Source organism: Macrobrachium nipponense, chromosome 11 (assembly GCF_015104395.2).
Source record: "Macrobrachium nipponense isolate FS-2020 chromosome 11, ASM1510439v2, whole genome shotgun sequence".
Taxonomy (NCBI): domain Eukaryota; kingdom Metazoa; phylum Arthropoda; class Malacostraca; order Decapoda; family Palaemonidae; genus Macrobrachium; species Macrobrachium nipponense.
The window spans coordinates 33065197-33074526 of record NC_061087.1 but is presented as its reverse complement, the minus strand read 5'-3'; the positions used below and the strand labels follow the sequence as shown (position 1 = coordinate 33074526).

At 43.0% G+C, this 9330-nt stretch overlaps 1 protein-coding gene across 1 annotated transcript in view; it reads left to right on the top strand.

Moving 5' to 3' along the window:
* Nucleotides 1–1059: 1059 nt before the first annotated feature.
* The window catches only part of LOC135205093 (lipid droplet-associated hydrolase-like), a 71573-nt gene continuing 63302 nt past the window's right edge, over nt 1060–9330 (top strand). Inside the window, exon 1 of the mRNA XM_064235436.1 lies at nt 1060–1215. The gene's annotated coding sequence lies outside the window, so the exon portion shown is untranslated. The remainder of the gene's footprint in view (nt 1216–9330) is intronic.

The following is a 9330-nucleotide window of genomic DNA, read 5'->3' as shown; positions in this document are numbered from 1 at the left end:
TTTCCTTTTGCTAAGATCATCGAAAGTATTCTAATGATCAAAGATGTAATTGTGTATTCAATAAAAAAATATAGGTATTCAATAAAGATTATATGAAGAATATATATAATTAGCTTACAGGAAAGCATGCATGACGAATTGCTAAATAATTCTCCTTACTGCGAGCAGGGACAGGGACTATAATGAAAGATGGAACATTTCCCCATTGAAAGATTACCTAACCAATAAAGAAGAGACGAATGTGTCTGTAGTCTATCAATGACAAGAGATAAAGAATTCTAGTGTGCGTACACTGTAACAACAGTCGAGCCTACCTAACAAAGGGACTGAATGATACAAACCTGAATTTACGATGACGAAAATCATCCATGTCTGTAATTCTGGAACACACACATATTTATATAAAGTATAAAGGGACCATTTAAACACTCTGGTTTGGACTATATTTCGGTGGACTCACTTCCACCCTTATCAAGTTGGGAATGACAGAATAAGTTGATAAGGGTGGAAGTGAGTCCACCGAAATATAGTCCTTAGCTTTAAACCAGAGTGCTTTAATGGGCGTTTTATACTTGAATTTATTTACACACACACACACACACACACACACACACACACACACACCTATATATATATATATATATAATATATTATATATATATAATATAATATATACTTATATATCTATATTATATACATATATATAATATATATCTGACTAATGTTTGCTTATTCAAGTTATTACTGTTGGTATGAGTTCCTGCAGGGCTGCTTTGAAGATTATGGAATTCTTTTATAAACATATTCATTATTGCTGACTTATCTTGATTGAAGCATCTACTAATCTTGCGTTTATTTGAATCAGCTGATTTGAGTTTGTTTGCTTTCCGCAGTATGTGTCTTCGTCTTCATTTTTTTAAAATTTTGCACAATTACGAGATTGTTATTTATCCTTTTTTATCTCATCAAACATTTTATAAAAAGGAAACCTATGTCTGACAAAAATGTTGGAAAAATACGTCGTGTAAAAATCATTTCACTTTCGAGAGAGCATTCTTATTATCAGAACATCTGCTGAGACGAAAGGAAAGTTGCCCGGCTGTCATTTAGTCAAGGCGAGGTGTCAAGAACGGACTGTGTTTACCTACACGTTAAGCCAACGGTGTCACGCAAGATACATACTTGTATTTTGGCTATTAGTCTTTGCGAGTACCGGTAATATGTTTATTATCGTATTAGGCTACATCTTTGCATTATATTTTGCTATCCAATGGGGATCATGGGTTAGGCCAGATTCTGGTACCTAATGGCTACCTATAGGTAGGACCTATAGTAGAGGCTACCTAGCCTAGTATCAAGCACTTTAGTCTTGTCAAACTCGCTTAGGCTTTAAGCCCGTTTTCTGATTTTGTAGATGCGTGTTAAATACTTTATTTCCACCACAAAAACATTGCTTCTAACAACTGTGAAGACCATAGTGGAACAGCAGTAGGCTAGCTAATACCTAGCTAGCTATTCAGGGTGACCAGATTTTGAAAATTGAAATATACCTAAGGAACACCTAAATTGGAGAGGTAGTTGAACAGTTATATATCTAGGCTATATATGGTATATTATATATTATATATATATATCATATATATATATATATTTTTATATATAATATCTATATATAGAATATATATATATATATAGATAGTATATATATATATATATATATATATAATATACCTATAATAATATATATATATTAGCCTATACCTTTTCTGCCTCTGTAGAATTTTTTCTTGGGAATAGCTAATGATCTTATTCCTAACACTGCTGCAGCCGAGGCTGCTTGTTTATTTGATTTGTGCTGCTGTTGATCCATGCTGACGCACATCCCTCAGTCAACCGTGCGTAATGCTAAAATTCTTCAAGCATATTTTGTAGTATGCTCCGTTTTTTGTTGTTGTGGGGGACGAGCCATTGCTTTAAATCACCGCAATTTTGCCACCCTGGTCTAAAAGTACATATTTTCTCTTCACTTTTTTGTTGCACTTTTTGTCAGACATGCTGCCTTATGTTTAAAAAATCAAATACCAAGACAGATTTGTTCATTCTCGGCCCACTGCACTGTTGCCAATTTTGGGCGGCCGCCTTTACCCCGTATTTTGCAAAAATTTCACTAGTATATTGTAATTTTTTTTTCAAATATTGAAAATACGGGACAAAAGGCGTCCCTGGGAGGGTCGATACGGGACACTTGATAAATGTCATAAATATGGGACAATCCCGTCAAATACGGGACGTCTGGTCACCCTGAGCCTATTGTACTACCTATAGGTAAGTGCAAAAACCATGAATAGCCTAGTAAGCTAGTAGACCAGTTCAGGTAACAAAATCAAGAGCAAGGAGGAAGCACAGGCAAAGATACAGGCTTCATGCTTGTCATTTTTTTTTTTAACTGCGTTGTTGCCTGGTAATGAGCTAAGAAATTGCTGATAAGGGGTAGGCTACATACACCCCATTATAACCCAACATAAGGTACAGCAGCAAAGGCTGCCGCATTAGGGGAGCCAAACGCCACCTAGGTCTTTGGCCTTTGGCTTAAATTCTATTTTCAATTCAATTCAAACCCCACCTAGAGCCCCACTTAATCTTGCCAGAAAATGTAAGAGGGATACAATCTAACACAATCTGTTTGGCAAAATATGTAGGGATGGAGTTCAAGGGTGTCACATACTTTCTTATCATTTTACTGTAATACAGTAACTTGGTATTGGGCTATTATGCGTGCTATTAAGTCTGCTCAATATGCTTAATACAAAACTAATATTAAAATCTATCAAATTTACCATTACAGAGATATTTACCATCTTAGTTTATGTATAATGTTCATTCCCATAGGGCTTGTTGTACACATAGTGCCCATGAGAGTGGTTGCAGTGCTAGAGTAAATATTTACAACCATTATCTAAAATAACAAAGGACATACTGCCCTGCTTTAAAATTATTGCAGCATTCATAAGGTTGTCAATCAAAGGTACGAAGCCCAATCATACTCACAACCACCAAATACAACATGGGGTGCCCAGTTATGTTTCCTTCAAAACCTGGATTCATAAATGTTGGGAACAAAGACTGTTCCATGATAATATTTAGGATTTTGAAGTATTGTATCTCTTTTATATTACAGAACAATAATTGTCTCAGTTGACAAACTTTGTTATATTCAATAAAGGTCTTTGGTTTTATCATGTGTGCAAGACATTTCAGAGAACAAATTCAATAAGATGACATTGAATGGATCTTAAAGGCTCTTCATACAAGGTTCTTTGTCTATCTACAAAAGCCATGCTGATGCTGAAACTTCAAAAGTAAGAAAAAAGTGGAAGGTGGCAACTTAAAATTTTTTATATCAATGTCCTTAGTAGGTAAATGGAAGACAAAACTACTGCACACCATATAATACCACAGCAATAAATACAGTAGTACCTCGAGATACGAAAGGCTCTACTTACGAAAAACTCGAGATACGAAAGCCAATGCGAAAAATTTTACTGCCCTACATACGAAAATTTTTCAAGATACGAAAGGTTGTTGCTGTAAAGTCCCGAGATTCGCCCGGACCACCGAGAACAATTTTAAAACTCCCGCGCCGCCAACTGAGTAAACTCGCCACCATCCTCCCACTCTCCCATTGGTTCCTGATGCTAGTCACCCCATAAGGTCCTGCTCTCCTATTGGTCAGCATCTACCCCTTGTGCTTTAAGTATTCTATTGGTAAAATGTTGCTTTAAATTGAAAAACTTAGTATTCATGCAATACATTTAATAAAAAAAAACATTAGGTAAAGATAGAATAAAGAATAGAAATGAATGGTTATTATACTGTTTGGTAGTTTCAGTAGTTGAAGAGAGATAATGAAAATTTATGGCTTACTGTGTAAAAGTGATTGCTTGGCGATCGTTCGATACTCATAAGTGCTGGATGTAAACAGACGTTTGGAAGCTTTTTTTTGTTTGTTTATTGTAGTTAATGGTTACTTAATAATTATTTGAAATGAGTACATGCAATACATTTAATTAGATATCATAAAATACGCATTTTTTAGAATTCTTCTTCTGTTTTATTATTACGTTACGTATACGTATTACGTATGTTTCATTATAGCTGTCAGTAACTCGGTATCTCCGTTCGGTTAAAGATAGAATAAAGCAATAGAAATGAAATGGTTATTTATACTTGTTTGGTGGTTTCATTAGTTGAAGAGAGATACTAATGACAATTTATGGCTTACTGTGTGCTAGGAAAAATGATTGCTTGGGGCTCGTTCCATACTCGTAAGACGGGTAAGATCTGAATGTAAACAATTGATTGAAAGGTTTGTTTTTTGTTTGTTTGTGTATTATAGTTAATGATTAATTAATAATTATTTGAAATGAGTACATACTGATTATTTATACATTTTGTACATGAACTTTCCTGTCAGACATATACTTAGCTTACGTCTCTGACGTCACGACAGAATTCAAAACTCGCGGCAAACGCGACAGGTAGGTCAGGTGATCTACCTTACCCGCTGCTGGGAAGCGGGTGTAAGAACCAACGTACCTTTCTTGCCAGATTTTTTCGACCACACCTGTTGTCGGTACCTCTTGACAGTTGGATTCTTTTCTCGTTTTCGCCCTGGATTGTTTCTACGGACTTTTGGTGAAGTACCCGATCTTTTGGCCTGGCATTCGTGATTTGTGGACCGTTATTTGACTTTTCTTTGGATTTTTCTTTGGATTCATGATGTCTGATGTTGATACTAAGAAAACTGCTATGTTTAGAGTTTGTTGTATGACTGAGTGTAAGGTGAGGCTACCGAAAGCTGCGGTAGACCCTCACACAGTATGTTTGAAGTGTAGAGGGAATGAATGCACCTTTAATAATCCTTGTAATGAATGGGAAAAGCTGAATGAGGATGAATGGAAGTCTTTGTCTTCCTACTTGAGGAAGCTTGAAAAGGATAAAGTTAGGAAAGCTTCTTCTAGGGGCAGTAGTAGATCTCGTATTAGCGAGTTGGATATAGATAATCCTATTTTAGAAGTAGCTCCTTTGTCAGTTTCAGCTCCTGCTCCCTGCACCGAAGCCGAAGATGCGCCTTCGGAAGTGGCCTCCATGAAAGCCACCATTCGCAGTATGGAGATGAAAATTAAACATTTAGAAGGTAATAAGAGTGATTCCAATAGTGATTTGTGCAGTGATCCCAGTGAGTGGAGGGTGCGGCTGATCGGCTCCCTAATGCTTCCAGGCCTAGACCTCTTCCAGACTCCAGTCCCAGTGGAGGAGGAAAGTCGAAGGCCGCAGGAAGGTTAGGGAGCATCCCCACCGGTCAGGCGTCCCCTCGGTAGCTCCTGTTGATCGTTCCCAGGCTACCTTGGATCGCTCCAAGAGAGAAATCTTGCGCCAATGCTTCTCATCTTCGCCTTCGCCTCCTAAACGAGGATGGAGCTCTTCGGAAGCCTCGCGCCCTTCGAAGAGAGCCTGGAACGCTCCCTGCGCCCTTCCATCCAGCCCTGAAGTTTTTCGGAAGAGTCTGAGGTGGAAGCGAAGAAACGTAAGAGATCTCTGGAGTACCGTTCCCCGAGCAGAGATTGAGCCTCGTCACCTGTTCAAGAGTTTGTGAATTCTCCTGCAAGGGTGTTGGCTAACCTTCAGGCGCAGGATTTTTCCGGCTCTCTGGCGTTGGCCTCTCTTTGCGTGTCGTCTCGTCGTAGGAAGGACGTCTCGCTTCCTGTAAAGAAGTCCAGGCTCCCCTCTCCTGACTCTCGCTATTCGACGGAAGCGGCCCGCTCGCCTGTGCGCTCGGAGTCTCGCAGGAGACTTTCTGCTTCGGACAAGATCCCATCTGCGTCCAAGCGCCATTCGCCTGACAGACAGGATGTCTTTGTTTTCTCCTTCGGACAAGGAGCAGGCTTCTCGTAGGAGATCTTCGCCCTACAGACGCTCTTCTGGAGACAGGATCGCTCCCCTTGATAGGCACCAAGAGCCTAGTAGGCGCTACTCGCCTCGTAACCTCTCCTCGTCTCGCCTCCACTCTCCTGTTGACAAGCGCCCTAAATCGGACAGGCGCTCTTCGCTGGACAGACGTCAAGAACCTGTTAGGCGCATTTCTCCTGCCAGGCGCTCTTCACCTGACTTTCACTCCCCTCGAGTCAGGCGCCGAGATCATGGCAGACGCTTCTCCCCTGGTAGGCGCTCGTCGCCAGAGAGCCTCTCTCCTCGTTTCAGGCGCCAAGAGCCTGGTAGCCACTTTTCTCATGGCAGGCGCTGTTCGCCTGGTAGCTGCTCTCCTTTGGATAGGCGCCAAGAGCCTGATAGAAGTTTTTCTTCAAACAGGCGCTCTGCTCCTGACAGCCGCCTTACTCCTGTTAGGCTCCAAGAATCTGGGAAACGCCCTCCTCAAGACGAAGGATTTTGCGAGTAGGCAAGTTCCAGAAGTTTTGTCTCCAAGAGTCAAACCTCACTCTTCTAGAGACTTTTCTAAAGGTAGCGGCGCCTCTAAGGATCATGAGGGCTCTTCTGATGACGAAGAACAGGATCCCTCGGAAGAAGAAGGACCAAAAGACTCCTCTGTTTCCTCGTATAAGAGGTTAACAGATTTGCTCCTTCAAGAGTTTGGAGATATCCTTTCTCCTGTGGCTCCTCCTCCTCCTCTTTCTTTGTTCTCCACTTCGAAGACTTCGAAGGTTTCATCTTGTGTAAGGATGAAACCGACTATTTCAATGAAGAAGGCACTTAGAGGTTTTGGGGAATGGCTCCTGCTAAGGAAGAGAAAGGGAAGACTGTTTTTCTCTTTCCCTCCGTCTAAAACTTGACTGGCAGATTAGGATTCTGGTACGAATCAGGGGAACCTTTAGGCCTCGCTCTCCCTTCTCTGCTGACTCGGACTTCTCTTCACTGGTGGATTCCGCTCGTCGATCTGCCCTCCTGTCTGCCAAGACTACGTGGGGGATGAACGAACTTGACCACCTACTGAAGGGAATGTTCCGAGTCCTGGAAGTTTTCAACTTCCTTGACTGGTCTTTAGGAGTTCTGGCTAAGAAGACCCAGACCCCGGATTCCCTGTCTCCTGAAGATCTTAATTGCGTCCTCACTTGCATGGACAAAGCAGTGAGAGACGGCTCGAGTGAAGTCTCTTCACTGTTTGGAGCTGGAGTGATAAAGAAGCGGTCGGTTTACTGTTCGTTTCTCACGAAGGCAGTTTCGCATGCACAAAGGGCCTCACTTCTTTATGCTCAGCTCTCTCCTCTGCTTTTCCCCAAGAAAATCATTCAGGAAGTCTCGAGTGCCCTTTCAGCCAAGGCTACTCAGGACATGTTAGCCCAGTCGGCCAGGAAACCTCGCTCTGTCTTCCAACCCAAGACCAAGAAAGAGACTCCTCTGAGGCAGGAGCCCTTTCGCGGAGGGACCCACTGCCAGAGTTTCTTCAACCAGAGGATCTAGACCTTTTAAGAGAGGTAAAACCTTCTCTAGGTCAATCAGAGGCAAGAAATAGCGATCAAGGACTCCAGACATCAGTGCGTGCCAGACTACTGAAATTTGCCGACGTCTGGGCCCACAAAGGGGCAGACAATTGGTCCCTATCGATTGTCAGCAAAGGATATCTCATTCCCTTCTCGTCAAGGCCACCATTGACGACGACTCCGAGGGAGTTGGTGGCCAGGTACAAGGACCCCATCATGAATCAAGCCCTTTCTCTAGCAGTAGATCTGATTGCTAGAGAAGGAGGCTATAGAACTAGTGGAAGATCCCCGCTCTGCGGGTTTTTACAACAGGCTATTCCTAGTTCCGAAGAACTCAGGAGGATGGAGACCGGTTTTGGATGTAAGCGCCCTGAACGTCTTTGTGGAAAAGAGGAAGTTCGCCATGGAGACGACTTCCTCAGTGTTAGCGGCTCTTCGTCCAGGGGACTGGATGGTGTCACTAGACCTTCAGGACGCTTACTTTCATGTGCCGATCCATCCTTCTTCACAGAAGTATCTGCGGTTCATGATGGGAGGAAACATCTTCCAATTCAAGGCCTTGTGCTTTGGCCTGTTGACTGCACCTCAAGTTTTCACGGGGTTAATGAAAAACGTGGCGCAGTGGCTACATTTGGAGGGAAGTGAGGGGGTCACTTTATCTCACGATGGCTAATCAGCGCAGAGTCTCAAGAAAGATGTCTGGAGGACCTTCAAAAGACCCTTACATTGGCAAGTTCTGGGACTTCTGGTGAACTTCCAGAAGTCTCAATTAATTCCCCCGTCAAGAGCGGATCTATCTGGGAGTTCGGATAGTTTCTCTGGCTTTTCGGGCTTTTCCGTCGCCAGAGAGGATAGCTCGTTGCTACGAGAAACTAACAACCTTCCTAGAGAAAGATGCATGCACAGCGAGGGAGTGGATGAGTCTGCTGGGGGGACTCTCCTCGTTGGAGCAATTCGTTTCTCTAGGAAGGTTGCATCTCAGGCCTCTACAGTTCTTCCTATACCAGAACTGGAAGCGTCTCTCCCTAGATCTGGAGTTCTCCTTCAAGATCTCAAGGGGAATCAAGAGGGACCTTCGGTGGTGGAAACAACCCACTCCGTTTTGTGGAAGGAAGGTCTCTTTACATGCCGAACCCCAACCGTTGTGTTTGTTTTCCGACGCGTCGGGGAAGCAGGTTGGGGAGCGACGCTCGGGACAAGAGAAGTGTCAGGCACCTGGAAGGGGGATCAGGTGTCCTGGCACATCAACAAAAAAGAGTTGATGGCAGTCTGGATGGCATTGAAAGCCTTCGAGCCCCACGTCCGAAATGCAGTAGTTCAGGTAACAATTCGGACACACCACAGCCTTGGCGTACATAAAAAAACAGGGGGGGGACACACTCCTTCTCCCTGTACGAAACAGCAAGGGATCTTCTGCTGTGGTCTCAAACAAGGAAGATCAGTCTTCTCACCAGATTCGTACAGGGAGAAAGGAACGTCAGGACCGATCTCCTGAGCAGGAAGAATCAACTCCTGCCTTCCGAGTGGACCCTCCACTCAGAAGTATGCCAAAACCTGTGGAGAAGATGGGGCAGGCCTCACATCGACCTCTTTGCAACAGCAAGGAACGCAAGGATAGAACTTTACTGCTCCCCGATCTCAGACCCAGGAGCAGTATCAGTGGATGCGTTTCTCCTAGATTGGACAGGTCTAGATGTCTACGCCTTTCCCCCCTTCAAAGTACTGGGACAAAACCCTCAAGAAATTTGCTATCTCGGAGATGACAAGAGACGATAGTAGCTCCGTTCTGGCCCGCCCAAGATGGTTCAACAGAGGTATAAATGGTTGTGGACTT